The sequence below is a fragment of the Microcaecilia unicolor genome, chromosome 10, assembly GCF_901765095.1.
Source record: "Microcaecilia unicolor chromosome 10, aMicUni1.1, whole genome shotgun sequence".
In the NCBI taxonomy this organism is placed as follows: Eukaryota; Metazoa; Chordata; class Amphibia; order Gymnophiona; family Siphonopidae; genus Microcaecilia; species Microcaecilia unicolor.
This window is the reverse complement of record NC_044040.1, coordinates 162,393,126-162,412,309: the sequence shown is the minus strand read 5'-3', so window position 1 is coordinate 162,412,309 and position 19,184 is coordinate 162,393,126.

Genomic DNA, 19,184 nt, shown 5'->3' with positions numbered 1-19,184 from the left:
TTAGTTCCTAATCTTTTATAATTTCTTTTACCAATTAAAGGTTTTACAAGGGAAAGCAATTAGGTAATTTCTCAATTCTGCTGGACACATTGGTTTCCCTTGGAGAGAGAGAGTGGCAACCCTTCTCTCTAGCTTAAACCAGGAAATACCCAGATTTTTATAGGTGCCTTCAGGATATGGATAATATGACAGTAAATATACCTGATTGGATCTATGCTAATGTCATGGTTACCACTGATTGGCTCATGCTAATGAGTAGCTTTTATCTTGCTAACATGGTTTTGTCTTTAACTCGCTTGACCACAAATCTTAAGCAAGACCCTGCATCCAGCTACACCTTTCCTTTCTCACACCATGGCTGACCACAATGTCACCCTGTCCTTTGGACCCCCACCCTTGTGTTTCCTGTTGTTCTCTGCAGTGCTCCAACACTGGGAGTTCAAGCAAGAGCCACACAGGCCTGTAAGCTTTTCCCTCATTTTAGAGCCTGAACCAAAGTCTAGGCAGGGGACCAAGGCTCATAGCTGTAGCATTTTTATACAGTCTCTAAATCACTTCCTACACATCAAAGGAGTTGCATAGGAAGGTACCAATTTCTACGTTAAAGAATGTTTTTACTCATTTATAAGACTTACACCAAGAACATAGAATATAATGGCAACGAGGATTCAAGGGCCCATTCAGTTTACCCAGTTTACTACTTGAAACGAAGTCCTATACCACAATTAACAACTAGATTTTCTTTCACACTGCAAATTAAGACCCTCTGTGATCCATTTAAAATTGCACTTTGTCTCATTTCACTCAACTGGTTTCAAGGCTAATCAATCATCTTATGGCATGCATTAGATTTCTCAGCTTGTTTACAAGACTTCTGTGTGGCACAGTATCAAAAACTTTACTGAAACTAAGTGTAACCACTTACCCAGAAGATCAATTTCTGAAGCCCTAAAGGTTCCTTAAATATCTGATGGTGTAATTAACTGTGGGTAAAACCACTCCAAAGCAAATGTAAAAAGTCATCTGTGTGGCAACTGTTAGAACCTGAAATGACATCAGATAAATCTAATGGTTGTAATTCCAACTGATCTGACTGTTATTTACAAGGAAAATTCACAAGCTGCTCCAGAGATACAATTAGGAGTTAATTTTATATAGAGAACTATACATTAGGTGCCTATTAGGATCTCATATGCAGAAATAAATGGTGACGGTTGTTGAGCATCATAACGCGACTAAAACAGCATGTATACATGTAAATGTACTTAGGCAGTAGTCTATATCTGGCACCTAAGTGCACTCATGTGTAACTGCAAAGGGGGTGTTCCCATGGGAGAGGCATTGGCGTTTCCACTATTTATGCATGCACTTTATAGAATATCCACATTTATGCACGCAGCTGCCACATTTAGGTGCAACCATTTACATCAGCCGTAGACATGATGTAAGTGTTCGTGCCTAGATATGATAGTATTCTGTAACAGATTTAGTGTGCAAACATGCCATTATAGAATACTAGCTGAGCACCTAAATTTTAGGTACTTAAGTGAAACCCCTACTCTAAGGTGGTCTAGACAGCTGCCTAGAGTACGCCCATGATAGTTGGACAATAGGGGTGCACACTATTAATTATTGATTGGGACCAAAGCCAGGAGTAGGAGTTCCTAGAAGGCTAGACAAGCACTGCATCACACTTCATGCAATAGAAACATAGACATATAGAAAACTATAGGCAGATAAAATCTATATGGTCTATCCAGTCTGCCCATCTATGCCATCTACTCTCCCTATCACTCCCTTAGAGATTCTATGTACTTGTCTCAAGCTCTCTTGAATTCAGATATTCTTTTCGTCTCCACCACTTCCACTAGGAGGCTATTCCACAAATTCACCACCCTTTCCATGAAGAAGTATTTCCTTGGGTTACTTCTGAGTCTATACTCTTTCATCTTCATCCTATGCCTCCTGGTCCAGAGCTTCCTTTCAATTAAAAGAGACTCGCCTCCTGTGCATTTATGGCACGTAAGTATTTAAATGTCTTTATCATATCTCCCCTCTCCCACCTTTCTTCCAAATTATACATATTGGCATCTTTAAGTCTGTCTCCATACACTTTATGATGAAGACCACTGGCCATTTTAGTAGCCACCCTCTGGACCAACTCCATGCTGTTTATATCCCTTTGAAGGTGCGGTCTCCAGAATTGTACACAATATTCTAAATGAGGTCTCACCAGAGTCTTGGCCAGGAACATCAACACCTCCTTTTTCCTACTATTCATTCCTTTCCCTATGCATCCAAACACCCTTCTAGCTTTCGCCGTCTCATTTTCTACCTGTTTGGCTATCTTAAGATCATCAGATACACACCCACCTATGTCCTACTCCTTTTTCATGCACAAAAATACTTCACCCCCTAAACTGTACTTTCCCTTGGGTTTTTGCAGCCCAATGCATGACCCTGCATTTTTTAGCATTAAATATGAGCAATCAAATTTCAGACCATTCCTCTAACTTTGCTAAGTCCTTCCTCATGTTATCCACACCATCAGGGGTATCTATCCTATGCAGGTTTTGGTATCATCTGAAAAGAGGCAATTCTTACCAGACAGTCCTTCAGCAATAGTCAGCAATATCGCTTACAAAAATGTTAAAAAGAACCAACCCAAGAACCAAACCTTGTGGCATACCACTGGTAACATCCTTTTCCTCAGAATGAGCTCCGTTTACCACTATCCTCTATTGCCTTTCACTCAACCAGTTTTTATTCCAGTCAGTCACTTTAAGGCCCATACTGAGGGCACGGAGTTTATTTATTAGTGGTCTATGCAAAACCGTGTCAAAGGCTATGCTGAAGTCTAAATACACCACCTCAATAAGGAGGACCCCATCAGATCTTTTGATGACCAGAACCTTTACTATCCTCCAGTTGAGGAGAATACAGCTACAACCATTGCAAACAAATGGCCAACTATATATGGTAGATTTTCTCCTCTCCTCCAGTCATAGAACTCATTTTCCTTGATACTCAAGACAGCTCACTAGATAGGTGAGGGGCATGGCATGCACAGTTCTTTACATTTGCTGTTATTGGTAAACATATGTTAACAGATATCAAGTTTTGATCGGTTCATAAACACAAACTCTTTGGTATCTAGCAGATCGACACAGTGGCTCTGCAGTGATGATGTTATTAGATGCTGCAAACAGGTCTTTACTCCTGCATGCACTAGTTGAAATAGCAGGAAGCCTGGATGACACAAGAGGTACTCTGAATGAATCCTCTCTCCTTTCCCAGGACTAGACAGGAGTGGGAAGGTTCCCTATACCTCCCACTAAAATAAGCCAGCAACCAGGTTTAGGGTCTGTTACTTTCCCTTGGCCCAATGACTCCTTGCTTTTGTAGCAACTGCTTATGGAGTGCCAATTCGTGGGGGTATAGCAGGCTGAACCTGCATTCAGGTTACTGCATCAGGCTGGACAGAAGCAATCTCCCTCATAGCAGCGAGTCAAAGGCACGAGATGGAACCTAAGACAACTTTGGCGGAGAAACAGAAGGCTTATAATACTGAGGGGGGGGGGAGGCTACTGCTGCCACCAGGTCCTTCCCTCTATTTCCACAAACTCTCCTACTGTTCCACGAGCTTCCAGAGACTTCTCCACTATTCCCTTAGTTCTCTCCCTCCTGGAAACATCTAATGCCAGAACATGTGATTTCCTGACTGATGCAAGAAACAGCAAGTTCATTGAAAGGCCACAGAAGAAATGGCTCCAATTTGTCTATATGCTGAATGCCCTCTTCCTATTGGCTGGCAAGACTACATAGGCCAGCAAAGGAAAACACTAACATTGAATGAACTATGCATAGCATCAAGAATTCAGACAGCACAGACTGCTGAAATTCTCATGATGTTACATAAGTTTTAGTGCCCTTTATGGAATTGCCCTCTTAGAATGTACCTGTGCTGAGCATACAAATTGATCACCACTATTTTTTAAGAGGGGAATACCTTGACAAAAACACCTAAATTTGAGAGCCAGGAGCATTGTCACACAAAGCAGCTTATGCTTTGGATAAAGGGGAAGAACATCTCTGATGATGCAACAGCCTAACATTTCAGCTGCACTTAAAGCAGCTAGTGTAACTGCAATTAAGTCTGTTCCACTACACACTCTGTCCTTCAGCAGATCTCTGTAACATACTCTTCCCCCCCCCCCCCCCCCCCCATTCTCTCTCTCCTTCTCCCCCAGCCAATGTTCTTTAAAATGGCCTCATATCAGTTCATCTCTCCCTCAAGCATTTTCTCCTCTCCTGGTGACCAAGTTTCCTCAACCTCATCCCAGCCAACCTTACCCTTCGTAGACCCTATTGTCCTGGGCATTCTTCTTGTGAAGAACTGCAATTTATCTTCATAAAAAGCAGCAAGCTTCTCTGCACTAGAAGCACACTCAGTTGTACTTTGACTACTGGATGTCATATTCAACCCCATTTTATATAGAACATAGACATCAGAACTGAGGCATCCAGGTCGGTATGTGTCAAATTCTAGTAGTATTTTAGAAAAGGAACTGCCAAAGTAGAGTTTTTTGTTGTTGTTTTTTAATACATGCAGGAATGCACAAGTGACAAAAACAAAAACAAGAGGTGCTAATGTGCCCACTGAGAAATGAACAAGATAAAAGCAGATTACATAAAAAACACAGAAACGAGTGAATAAAAAAGGAGAAGTAATTTTTTTAAACAGTTACTCGACGTGGCCACGTTTTGCTGTCAGGCTGCTGTCAGTTCAATGAACCGAGTGAGTCTCAGTGTGGTGAGAAGTGGAAAAGGTGGTTTGATTTTTTACTATTAGGGGTAGACCCTGTTACCCACGCCTTTTAGTTTTTTTTATCCCTGACGCATCCTGAGGGCGAAACGTGGCCATGTCGGGTAACTGTTTTAATAAACCACTTCTCCTTTTTTATTCACTTGTTTCTGTGGCTTTTATGTAATCTGCTTTTATCTTGTTGATTGAGGCATGCACAAGTATACATCAGATACAGTGGGGGAAATAAGTATTTGATCCCTTGCTGATTTTGTAAGTTTGCCCACTGACAAAGACATGAGCAGCCCATAATTGAAGGGTAGGTTATTGGTAACAGTGAGAGATAGCACATCACAAATTAAATCCGGAAAATCACATTGTGGAAAGTATATGAATTTATTTGCATTCTGCAGAGGGAAATAAGTATTTAATCCCTCTGGCAAACAAGACCTAATACTTGGTGGCAAAACCCTTGTTGGCAAGCACAGCGGTCAGACGTCTTCTGTAGTTGATGATGAGGTTTGCACACATGTCAGGAGGAATTTTGGTCCACTCCTCTTTGCAGATCATCTCTAAATCATTAAGAGTTCTGGGCTGTCGCTTGGCAACTCGCAGCTTCAGCTCCCTCCATAAGTTTTCAATGGGATTAAGGTCTGGTGACTGGCTAGGCCACTCCATGACCCTAATGTGCTTCTTCCTGAGCCACTCCTTTGTTGCCTTGGCTGTATGTTTTGGGTCATTGTCGTGCTGGAAGACCCAGCCACGACCCATTTTTAAGGCCCTGGCGGAGGGAAGGAGGTTGTCACTCAGAATTGTACGGTACATGGCCCCATCCATTCTCCCATTGATGCGGTGAAGTAGTCCTGTGCCCTTAGCAGAGAAACACCCCCAAAACATAACATTTCCACCTCCATGCTTGACAGTGGGGACGGTGTTCTTTGGGTCATAGGCAGCATTTCTCTTCCTCCAAACACGGCGAGTTGAGTTCATGCCAAAGAGCTCAATTTTTGTCTCATCTGACCACAGCACCTTCTCCCAATCACTCTCGGCATCATCCAGGTGTTCACTGGCAAACTTCAGACGGGCCGTCACATGTGCCTTCCGGAGCAGGGGGACCTTGCGGGCACTGCAGGATTGCAATCCGTTATGTCGTAATGTGTTACCAATGGTTTTCGTGGTGACAGTGGTCCCAGCTGCCTTGAGATCATTGACAAGTTCCCCCCTTGTAGTTGTAGGCTGATTTCTAACCTTCCTCATGATCAAGGATACCCCACGAGGTGAGATTTTGCTTGGAGCCCCAGATCTTTGTCGATTGACAGTCATTTTGTACTTCTTCCATTTTCTTACTATGGCACCAACAGTTGTCTCCTTCTCGCCCAGCGTCTTACTGATGGTTTTGTAGCCCATTCCAGCCTTGTGCAGGTGTATGATCTTGTCCCTGACATCCTTAGACAGCTCCTTGCTCTTGGCCATTTTGTAGAGGTTAGAGTCTGACTGATTCACTGAGTCTGTGGACAGGTGTCTTTCATACAGGTGACCATTGCCGACAGCTGTCTGTCATGCAGGTAACGAGTTGATTTGGAGCATCTACCTGGTCTGTAGGGGCCAGATCTCTTACTGGTTGGTGGGGGATCAAATACTTATTTCCCTCTGCAGAATGCAAATAAATTCATATACTTTCCACAATGTGATTTTCCGGATTTAATTTGTGATGTGCTATCTCTCACTGTTACCAATAACCTACCCTTCAATTATGGGCTGCTCATGTCTTTGTCAGTGGGCAAACTTACAAAATCAGCAAGGGATCAAATACTTATTTCCCCCACTGTATATGTGGTGGGAGCAACCATTTTAGAATACTCAGGGGTCCTTTTACTAAGGTGCGCTGAAAAATGGCTTGCGGTAGTGTAGGCGCGGGTTTTGGGCACGTGTCAATCCATTTTTCAGCATGCCTGTAAAAATGTTTGATGCACATATGGCAAATTCAAAATTGCCGCATGTCCATTTTGGGTCTGCGACCTTACTGCCAGCCATTGACCAAGCGGTAAAGTCTCACGCGGTAACCAGGCGGTAATGACCTATACGCGCCAAATGCCACTTGGCACGCATCCGATACGTATATCTTATTCTTTGGCTGTGCATATTGGACACACAGCAAAAATGAAATTACCGCAAGAGCCACGCGGTAGCTGTGCGGTAACTCAATTTTGGCATGCATTGGGTGTGCATAGACACTTATGTGGCTTACTAAAAGGGCCCCTCAATGTCTAAGACATCAACAGAGGCAACTAGTAACATGTACATCTAAGTATTGGAACTTACACCTGTAAGTTTGTATTTCAAAACCTAGACATGTAAATGCCAACACATAGCTATATACAGTATATATATATATATATATATATATATATATATATATATATATATATATATATATATATATGGAAACCTACACATCTAAGTGCTCCTGATTAAGTACAGATCCTGTAATCATTCAGTGCCTTTGATTTTCAGGGGAAAACACTGGGAGATTAAGGAGGTGACCTCCCCTAAACCCTCCTGGAGCGTGCTGCCCCAAACCAGCATTTTTACAAAATCTATATGTACCTAGGACCAGCTGTAAACTCCAGTGTTGATCACAGTTATTATAGCTGTGCACCCCCCTTCTGAAATGGGGAATACACACTTAATCTTTTGGTCCTTCCTTTGTCCTATGCTAACTCCTTGCTATTGGCACATATTGCAGGTTTACACGTAGAGGGGCATAATCAAACGGGGCGCCCAAGTTTTCATGAGGGCATCCTCGCAGAATGGCCCCGCGAAGGGGCGGGGAAACCCATATTATCGAAACAAGATGGGCGTCCATCTTTTGTTTCAATAATACAGTCGGGGATGCCCAAATCTCAACATTTAGGTCGACCTTAGAGATGGTCGTCCCCGGTTTTCAGCCATAATGGAAACCAAGGACGCCCATCTCAAAAATGACCAAATCCAAGCCCTTTAGTCATGGGAGGAGCCAGCATTCATAGTGCACAGGTCCCACTGACATGCCAGGACACCAACTGGGCACTCTAGGGGGCACTGCAGTGGACTTCACAAATATATTACACTGGGCTCTGGAGCACCAATATACCTACTATTGGGAAACTGGAACAAGCTGCACTGTTACAATTTCCTACACAGATACTACATGCTAGCAGAATCCTTCACCTCAGTCACGTATGCAGAACATGGACAGACCCTCATCTATATAACACATGAGTAGCCATACTGGGTCAGACCAATAGTCCATCCAATGTGGCCAACCCAGGTCACAAGCACCTGGCAGAAACCCAAATTGTGACAACATTCCATGCTACCAATCTAATGCAGAATAGGAAGCCAAAAAAAAAACCAAAACAACAACAACAGAAATTGAAATAGAGACCCCCCCCCCCCCCCCCCCCCCCCCCCGCCCAAGGAAACCAGACTCTAAACAGTGCAATACTGGTTAAAAAAAAAAAAGAGAGACAGAAATTCATTTTCTCCTGTACTCTACAAAATAAAAATAGAAAAATGTACATTTTACAAAGCAGTTACACCTCAGTCCTTACAAAGTATTAAATAAAAATATTTTTTTTCTACCTTTGTTGTCTAGGAATTTGGCTGGTCCCAGTCTTTTTTTTCCATGTTCCATGAGTCAGCCTTACAAATTATTTTCCAGGTTGGCCTTTCCATTTCTTCTCTCACCTCTTGTCTTCTTCCTTTCCTTCTCTACATCTGTCTCCAAGTGCACCATCCTTTTTTCCTCTGCACCACTATTTGTCCTGTCTAGCATCTCCCTTCTGTGTCCCTTGTCCCTATCCTGCCCCCAAGTTCAGCATCTGCCCTTTATGTGTCCCCATCTCCCCCCCTTTTCAGCACAAGCCTACCTGGTCTCCTCATCTCCCCCTTTCTAGCATCTGCTATCCTGGTGTCCCCACCTCTCCCTTTTTCTAACATTGTCCTGTGTCCCCATCTTCCCAGCATTACCCCTGTTACCATCTTCCCCCTTTTCCAGCATTACCTCTTTGTCCCCATCTCACCCCTTTTTCACCATTGTCCCTGTATCCTCCTTCCAGTGGTGCCCCTCTGTGTCCCTATCTCCTTCTCCCCTTTCCAGTAGTGTCCCTATCTCCTCCTCTTTCCAGTAGTGCCTTCTCTATGTTCCTATCTCCTCCTTCCCTTTCCAATAGTGCCCCTCTGTGTCCCTATCTCCTCCCCCTTTCCAGTATTGCCTTCTCTGTGTCCCTATCTACTCCCCCATTTCCAGTAGTGCCCTCTTTGTGTCCCTAATCTCCTCCTCCCCTTTCCAGTAGTGCCCTCTTTGTGTCCCTATCCCCCTCCATTTCAGTAGAACACCTATCTCCCCCCCTTTTCCATAGTGCCCTGTGTCCCCATTTCTTCTTTTTCTAGCATTGCCTCTTTGCGTTCCAATGTCCCTACCCTCTCCCTGTCCAGTATTGACTGTGTCCTTCTCCCTCCTTATCCAGCATTTACTATATCCGTCTCTCTCCCCATGTCAACCTTCTTCACCGTCTCTTTCAGCGCTCCCCATCCTCCTTAGGGCCACATCTCCTTGGCCTGCTCCCATGGTCCATCCTCTGGCAGCTCCAATGAGGTTTTAATAGACAGGAGACCAAGTGACGTCAAAATGTTAAAAACAATTAGGCCAGTCTCAGTTTCCCCTTCCCCGCGCAGCTGTCATTGCCGTACTCTCAAAAGAAAGAAAGCAAACTTATGAGTTGCATCATCCACGTTGTCACTCTTTATTATTGGTAGCATTTGTATTTAATCTCACTTATATTTTCAAACATGTCGATTTGTGCAGTATATGGATGTACACAGAAGAAGTATAATAACAGAATAACTTTTCATAGGAAGAGTAGTAATTTGTTATAAATCTTAATCAATGTGTCATTTGGAAGGGCTGGTTATAGGGACACTCTAGCATGTGTTATATGTAAGCCACACTGAATCCGCCTTTGCTTGGGATAATGTGTGGTATAAATGTAAAAAAAAAAATCTTTTATCCCCCACGTTTCAAGACACTGCCTATCCTTCTGGATAGTGATGGCACAAGGAAAGCAAGTTTGGTCCAGTGAAGACTAACTCAAAATAACTTGTTCCTTAGCTGGGCCCTAGTATTAGCATATTAAAAATGTAACCGTACCATGCCTCTGTGGCTATGTTCCACTAATGTTAAACAATTAACTGGATTTCTTGAAAGTATTATATAAATGTAGGATGCATGACTAGGGACACAAAAATACACTTATTTATTCAATATCACAATTCCTCATGTACAGCCACAAAACAACTTTTTTAGGGTGGATAGTGTTCCTTTTATTATCGACCAGATACAGATAAGAGTTTTCAGTTTTGGCACAGTATAAGTCATCATAAGAACAAAATATAAGAAAACAAATGGACTGCATTAGGGGCTTATAGCCCATTTGTGTTTAAACAAGAGATCTGCTTGAAACAAGATATTTAATTTTATTTTGACTTATAAAACCGCTTGCCCCTGAAACATGTTCAAAACAGAATAATCAATTTGTGTATCTAAAAGATAAACTTCTACAACACAGATGAAGATGTGATTCCATGTGCCCCAATGAAAGGAGAGTTTAATTCTACTTCCATTTAATTTCAGTATATTCTATCACCTTTATAACTAACATCAGGCTTCCCAAGGCAGATTACAATAAAGAACGACAACGTGCATGCAGCAGATCATGTTTGCTTCTTTTGAACCGAACGGCAACAACGGCTGCACGGGGGCGGGGGGGGGGGGGAGGTGGAAATAGATGACCCAAATTGGCTTCATCCTCTCTTCTGCCTGTCTCTCCCAAGTGCATGGTCACCTTTTACGTGCCTGAAACCTTCTCCCTCCTGCACTGGTGAATCGATTCACAGTCAGCCTTCTGCCAGCGTCGGGGCCTCTCCTCAGGTGCGTCCCGCCTACTCTAAGCAACTTCCTGTTTTCTGCAGAGGTGGGACGCGTCTGAGAAAAGGCCCCGATGCTGGCAGAAGGCTGACTGTGAATTGCCGGTGCCGGAGGGAGAACGCTTCAGGAAGTAAAAGTGATCTCGTGGACGGGAGACCGCGGACAGAAGAGATAGGAAAAGATTAAAGACTCAGGAGGGAGCAGAAAAAATATTTATTGGGTTGTTTTTTCTAAACACCTGCGCCCCACCTAGCTACGCCACTGGTCGGTAGGGTATGCCTTTTTCAACAGGTTAGTTTTTAGTGATGTCCGGAAGTTTAGGTGGTCATACGTTGTTTTCACGGCATGGAAACATCGAAAATGCTTCAGTACCCAGGAAAGTGACTGCTGAGGAGTAGTTAAGAACAACAGTACATTATCTGCAAAGAATGCAATCTTTAATTCAAACAAGCCTATCTTAGGGGGTCTTTTACTAAAGCTTAGCTTGAGTTATCTGCAACAGGACCCATAGGAATAAAATGGGCCCTGTTGCAGATAACTCGAGCTAAGCTTTAGTAAAAGACCCCCTTAGTATCCTATCATGTTTAAAAATTGCTGGTAGTTTGTTTTGGTCTTTTTCTTTCATTTATTGAAATATATTAGCTCGTAACAGAGCAAAGAAAACTTTGAAATGGATCATTTTATTTTTTATTTATTTGTTGCATTTGTATCCCACATTTTCCCACCTATTTGCAGGCTCAATGTGGCTTACAATGCTCCGTTATGGCATTCGCCATTCCAGAGTAGAAGATAACAATTGGTGTTGCATAGAGATCATGGATGACATAATAGAATTAAGCAAACAGATATAGGAAGAAAACAGTTCAGAATATAAGGTAAAGTGATGATGAGTTACATTTACAGTTCTTGATCGTTGTAGTATGCCTTGTTGAAGAGATAGGTCTTCAGAGATTTTCGAAAGTTGATTAGTTCGTAAATTGTTTTTAGGTTAAGCGGTAATGCATTCCACAACTATCATAACTATCTAGCAAATAAAAATAAGGAAAACATTTCCAACTTCACTTAGAGTCCACATTATGGAGAGAAAAAGATTTATATTATTGAAAAATTAACAGAAAACAAAGCAAGGAAGGTTTCTACCTCTTGTTATTGTACCTGATTAAATACTATAAATCCCTCTTTAAACCTCTAATAGACCACGGCAAAAATATTTAAACTCATGTAGTCTTATCCAATATAAATTTCACCAAAAAGCTGGATCTATAAACGTATAGGACACATTTCGATAAGTAAGCATTCACAAGGAAATCTCAGATAAACTGTTGTTCTAAAAGCCAAAACCTTAGGCTTTCAGATGAGAAAAGATTTCCTCCTAAATTGTGTCACCTTTACCACAACTTAGAAAACCTGTAATTTTTCATCACAATTCAAGCAATCTCACTTCTTAAAATAAGCTTTCAAGATTTTCTGTTTTTCACAGCTCAAAAGGAAAAGAAGCCACAAAGCTGCCTGTGTGGGAATCTCTTCCTGGGATGATTCCAACAAAAACCATTAAATTAATCTCTTCAGGAGCATACACCACATCAAAGTTCCCCTGGTGTCCCTGTAACAATTTTGAATTAGGCATGTAATAACAATTAGAAATTATTAGAGAATTATCATCCAAAAGATGAACTCCTTTCAGATAACATCTTAAGAGAAACTCTGGATCTAATAAATAAGGGGTCCTTTTACAAAGTGGCGGTAAGCCCAACGCAGGCTTACTGCGCGCTAAAAGGGAAGTACCACTGGGCTATTGTAGCTGCCCGGCGGTAGTTCCCACCCCCAGCACGCATCATATCCAGTGTGTACCCGGCAGTAATCAGTTGTCGCCGGGTTAGCACAGGAGCCCTTACTGCCACCTCAATGGGTATCGGCAAGTGCTTCCCCTCCCAAAATGGCCTTGCGACAAGTGCTTTACTTGCCGCATGGCCATTTCCTGAAAAATACAAAGACCTGCCTTTTACCCGCTGTGGTAAAAGGGGGCCTTGGCGTGTGTCAAAAACACATGCTGCCACAACTTTGTAAAATCTGGACAAATTTTTAACTGCCCGGTTAGCACATGAGACCTTACCGCTAAGTCAATGGGTGGCAATAAAGTATCAGGCCGAAAAAGGAAGTGTGCTGGTTTTAATTTTGCCGCACGTCCATTTTCTGACACAAAAGAATGCCTTTTTCCAGACGTGCTAAGGAAATGGACCAGCGTGCGTCCAAAACACACGCCTACACCAGCGCAGGCCACTTTTAGGGGCACCTTAGTAAAAGGGCCCCAATGTCTCTAAACAATTGACAAATAGTGAGCAAAAGCTCAGTTTGCCTGTTTAAATGCTGCACATCAAGCTCTTCCAATAAAGCGTTAATGAATTTTTGAAACTTTTTATGTTTTAGTAATGTGTGCTTCACCTTGAGTGTTGTATACTTTAGAAAATACATAGTTCCAAAATTCTCAATAGATGAAAAAATTCCATACTGTGAACAAAGTTCCTCAGTGTTTATGCAAACGGCATTCAATCACTTATCTGTACTCCTAGTAAAACTCACTCGCAAAGCTATGGTCCCTCATTTACCAGCCTCCAACATTCTCCTGAAAAGTGTCCCAATATGGCATATCAGTAGGAGACAAATATTGACATTACTATCAGTTAGCTTAGCAGGGTTTAAAAAGGTTTGGATAATTTCCTATAAGTCTATAAGCTATTATTAAGATGGACTTGGGAAAATCCACTGTTTATTTCTAGGATAAGCAACATAAAATCTGTTTTATGGTTCTGGGATCTTGCCAGGTGGTTGTGACCTGGATTAGCCACTGTTGGAAACAAGATACTAGGCTGATGGACCTTCAGTCTGTCTCAGTATGGCAACGCTTATATTCTTATGTTTATATTTATGTTTATTGTGGTCTTGATATACTGTCTTAGTTTAGGAAAAGGTCAAAACGGTGTACAACTATAATGTTAAAACCAGAAAGGAGCTCCAAATAAGATAGTACAGAGACATTCACAGAAAGAGTAGAGAACAGAAGGGGAAGAGGGGGTAGGGGAACAGATTTCAAATGCTATGGGGCCCTTTTACTAAGCCGCGTAGACACCACGTGTGCCCAACACGCACCAATTTGAAGTTACCGCCCGAGCAGTAATTTCATTTTTTACGTGTACAAAAAAAAATGTATTTTCTGATGTGTGGCAGAACCGGGCAGTAATCAGCATTTGGCACGTGTAGACCATTACCGCCCGGTTACCGTGTGAGACCTTACTGCTAAGTCAATGGGTGGCGGTAAAGTCTCAGACCCAAAATGAACGTGCGCCAATTTTTATTTTACCGCACGTCCATTTTTGGCAAAATTTTTAAAAAAGGCATTTTTTACCGGCTCGCTGAAAAATGGATCTGCGTGTGCTCAAAACACGCGCCTACACTAGCACAGGCCATTTTTTAGCACACCTTAGTAACAGGACCCCAGTATCTCTGCATATGACCACCATGGGGCCGGCACTTAGGTGGATAGCTATAAGTTTTAAGTCTTGTTTTATATCAGGGCAAGGAGAGTTCAGATCTAATATCGGCAGGTAAGCTGATCCAAAGGGAGTTGGCTAGGAAACAAAATGTAGAACGGCGAGTAGATACATAGTGGGTTTGTTATGTTATCTATCTATCTGTCTACTCCCAGTTTTTCTGCCTCTCCTCCTCCCATGAACAAACTGTTAAAAGACCAAGAACTGTGGCAAAGATACCGTGATCTAAAGGAACATGTAGCATAGACTGCATGAAAACTCTTTAAATTATAGGCCATCTTCCCCCATTCGATTCCAGCCAAAACAGCCTCCTACTTGTTTACTGCAGAAAGAACAAACATGAGAATGATGCAGCGCTGTATTTGCTATTCTGTGTAGGGAGAAGGCAGGAGGCTTCATTGGCTTTATCCCAACCATAAGGCTGGCTGTGGAGGATTGGATGCAGTAGGCTGCTTTTTGCCCTTTCCCCTTGATTCCTCTTCTGGAATTAGCTCTTCTGCAGTATGTGTGCCATTATCTGGTATATGCTTTTCTTATGGTCTTTGATTTAAGTAGAGTTCAAAAAAATGGATCTCTTTCCAAATAGTAGGTTCAACTTGGCAAAAATATTTTAGTGGCCAGAAGTTTTCTGTAATTACAGAATCTTATCCCATTATCATTCTACTGATTTTTTTTTTTTTTTACCTGTGTTCTGCTATGGGATGGTGCTTGGACTAGGGCTGGATACTGCATACCTTTAGGTATTCTATAACAATAGAGTGTAATATTTCTGGGGGTAATTTTGAATTGTCCACATAATAGCCAGGTACACATGTACCTGTGTATGTGTGCACCTTATGCTGGTTTACCTTTGAAAATTAGGTACCATATCATACAGTGCTTAGCAATTTTTCAGCGGCCACGAGCCCACTTAGCACAGTTGCAAAAAGCACGTGACCTCCAGTGGGTGCAGGAAAATGATATCCTATAGAGCACCCCCCCCCCCCCAAGTTGTAACCTCAAATGCGAGTTTTGCAACCCCACAATCGTGATCCACAATTTGGAAGCTCTGATATAGAGTATGTGTAAAGAAAGTGCTATACATTGCACCCGTTCTTTGTACAGGAAACCAATGCTGGTCAAATGAGCATATATACATTTAAAATTAAATGCATTTGCTTTTTTTTCCTCCTACCGTCTTAACATATACCATAGGCTTTTTCTTTCCAACCTGGCTACACATACATACCATGTGAAAGCCCATGCATACTTTAACTCAAGCAGAGGAGGACAGTTTTTGTTCAATTTATTTATTTAATATTTTATGTACTACCTGCAAACCCCAAAGCTATTGAAGCTGTGTACATTCAGGTCTAGTAGGTACTTTTCTGACCTAGAAGGCTCACAGTCTGTGGGGTCCTTTTACTAATGTGCGCTGAAAAATGGTCTGTGGTAGTGTAGGCACATGTTTTGGCCGTGCGCAGAATCATTTTTCAGTGCACCTGTAAAAAATGCCTTTTTGGGGGAGAGGGGGGAATGGATGTGTGGCAAAATGAACACTGGTGCGTGTCCATTTTGGGTCTGAGACCTTACTGCCAGCCACTGACTTAGTGGTAAGGTCTCATGCGTTAACCGGGCAGTAATGGTAAATGTGCGTCTAAATGCTGATTACCGCCCATGCGACAGAAAATAAAAATATTTTCTGATGCGCGTATCGGATGCGCGTCAGAAATGAAATTACTAACCAGGCCACAAAGTAGCCGGGCGGTAACTCAGAATTGGCACATGTTGGGCACGCATAGCACTTACGTGGCTTAGTAAAAGGGCCTGAGACTGTGGCGGTTTATGTGACTTGCTCAAGATCACAAGGAGATGCAGTGGGATTTGAACCAGACTCCCCAGGTTTTCACCCTGCTATTCTAATCATTAGATAGATGTCTTTGTAAAGTACACTGGACTAACAAAAAGACAGTTATCCACTGGTATAGTACACACTTGCAAGAAAATGCATATTAGTATAAAAGAACACACAAACAACCACTTACTGGCCAATATTTAAAGGCACTTATCGTTAGCAGGAGGGCTAACCAGTAACTACCGGTCAGCGAATAGGGCTGCTGAATATTCCCTTTCATTACCTCAGCACTATCCAGATGGTCCAGAGTGGTCCATAGGTACAGTTTGGGTTCAACTGGAGGGTTATCCGGTTATGGTTTATTGGGCTTGATATATCGCCTTCTATACAGAAGGTTTACAATCAAATATAATAAACATAGAGGGTGGGGAAATAGAACCGCAATTGCAAAGAGAAAAGAGACAAAGACAACGAAGGAAAAAAGAAAACAGGAATGTGGGCAAGACTTCAGCACGATACTCTGGGTTATGAATAGTCTGGGAAGGCTAGTTTGAAAAGATTTGTCTAATGTCGAGGTAAACCTGGGGTAAGAAGGTTCTAGTCGTAAGTCTCTAGGTAGTGAGTTCCAGGGGGAGGGCACTAAGAAAAAAAGGCAGAGTTCCTCATGGATTCGAACTGAGCAACTTTTGTGGGAGAAAGAAGTAAATGACCATCATAAAGGGCACGTAATGTTCTTGCAGGTGTATGAAGAGTGAGGAGTGAGAAAAGATAGGAAGATGTACCAGTATGTAATGCTTTCTGAGTGAGTTTTAATAGTTTGAACTGAACTGGATAGTGTATTGGGAGCCAATGTTGTTGGCCAAGAAGGGGAGTAACATGATCAAATTTTGAAGCAGAACAAGTATCCTGATGGCAGTGATTTGTACAGATTGTAAATGTTTCAGCAACCAAAGGTAGACCAGCATAGACAGTGCTACAATTATCTAAGCATGACACCATTGAGGCGTACAATGGACGCAGCTTTGATGGCTGGTCAAAAAAGGGGCAATGGCCTTAAATTGACGGAGGGTATAGAAAGCCTTACAGCAATATGCAGCAAAAAAGGCTCTCCTCACTAGTGCTGATCATTACCAAGCTTCATCTTTCCCCACAGTAAGTGACTCTGAACATTGTGTGCTGGCAAATGCAGGTGCTAGTCTGGCTCCCTTTTGCTGCAGCTTGGTAAAAGGGCCCTAAATTTGATATACTGCTTATCCACCAGAGCAATCACAATAATTAAAACACACTAAGCTCAGATTTCAACATACCTTTGTAAAAAAAAAGGCCCCAAAGTTGTGTTTTTCTCCTTTATAACTATATCAGGTTTTCTTAATTCCTAGGGTTATTTTGCATGTGGTTTTATGATACAGCAATGCTATAAGGGTTTGTAAAGTTTACAATGAATGAGATGTGCCACCTTATCGTGTCTTTCTATATAGAAATTTTCTCCCATCAAAATTTTGCAGCCAGCTATGAGAAGAGCAATCACTGCCAGCTCTTCCTTTTGTAATACACTTATGTCTATTTTACCTAATTCTACTACTACTTATCATTTCTATAGCTCTACTAGATGTACGCAGCATTGTACACTTGTGCTTATTGTGTAGCATATTGTAATTCACTCTCTGGGGCTGCAACTATCAATCTTTAATCCTTAGATTTAAATTCACTTCTCCTTAACCTTTCATGTGTCCAGTTTTGATCAACGTATAGTTCCCAGAGTAATACTTTTAATTTCATACTGTATCTGTGCATTTGCCACTTTTTTTTTTCCTATTTGCTGATTAAGGGAGCCCATTTAGAAAGCTGTGGTAAGCACTTTTGCGAGCTTACCTCAGCAAAAAATGGCTAACTGTGGGGGTACGCTGAGGTGTCCCGTGGTAATTTGGGGATGTATGTATGCTACCTGTGTGCTAAAAAATAAAGCGCCCTGTTTACTAAGTTGCACTAGAGGTGTGCTAGCATTCGTAGCGCACGCTAAGCATTAGTGCGAACTAACCATGTAGGTGCCTATAATATTCCTAAGAGCATCTATATGGTTAGCGTGCGCTAATTTTTAGCACGTGCTAAAAATGCTATCTCACCTTAGTAAACAGGGCCCAAAATTTATTTTTTAGCGCTGGGTGTGGAGCTAGGGTGGAGAGTAGGCGTGTTTTGTGCTAGTCAGTTAGCATTTGGGCGCTGCCATGCACTAACTAAACACCTACAAAATAGGTGGTGGTAATGGCTCACCCGCTAGTGGCCGCGCGCTAATGGGACAATTAGCACATGGCCATTAATATGAATAATATGAATAGGAAAATTGGCCATTTTACTAGGTAAAAATAGTGACAATGACCCCAGTAAGTTGCATTTTAAATGTGCACCGGCGGAAGTCCGCTCTCATGCCGCTGTCACTCCCCCCGCGTCTTCAACCTGGCTCCGCTTCTGCATGCTAAGACCACTTTTTACCACTGTTGGTCAAAGGGCTCCTATATTTGTTAAAGAGGTATTTTTTATTTTATTTTTGTACTTGTTTTACAAATTCTTTTGCTTCCTTCCCGAGGTGTATTGGTAGATTCTCACTAATTCCTTCTATTTGTCAGAAAGCTTGTCCATATTTAAGGATGAAGATAGATTCTGGATGTTTTCTTTCACACTTCAACTCTTTCTGCAGGTTTGGATCTGTTGATGCTACAGCTGTATATGTACAATTTATTTCTATAAGGTCTATTCCTCTGTTCATTCTAAGCATGTACAACGTTAGCATACGCTGATCCTTATAAATTAAATCATGAGTCTACTTGTTCATGCATCCAGTTTTTCAAGATAATTTCAAAATCCAGTCTATAATTCCAAAGCCGTATGAAAGTATAGATATTGCAAGCTGATTGATGGCTTGTATCTTGTTCTGTGATGCTAAAGCACTTTTCAATATCAATTTTAATCTCCTATAATATTCTTTACTGATCTTTTCTTTTGGCAATTTATGCTGGATTGTTGCTCCTTCTT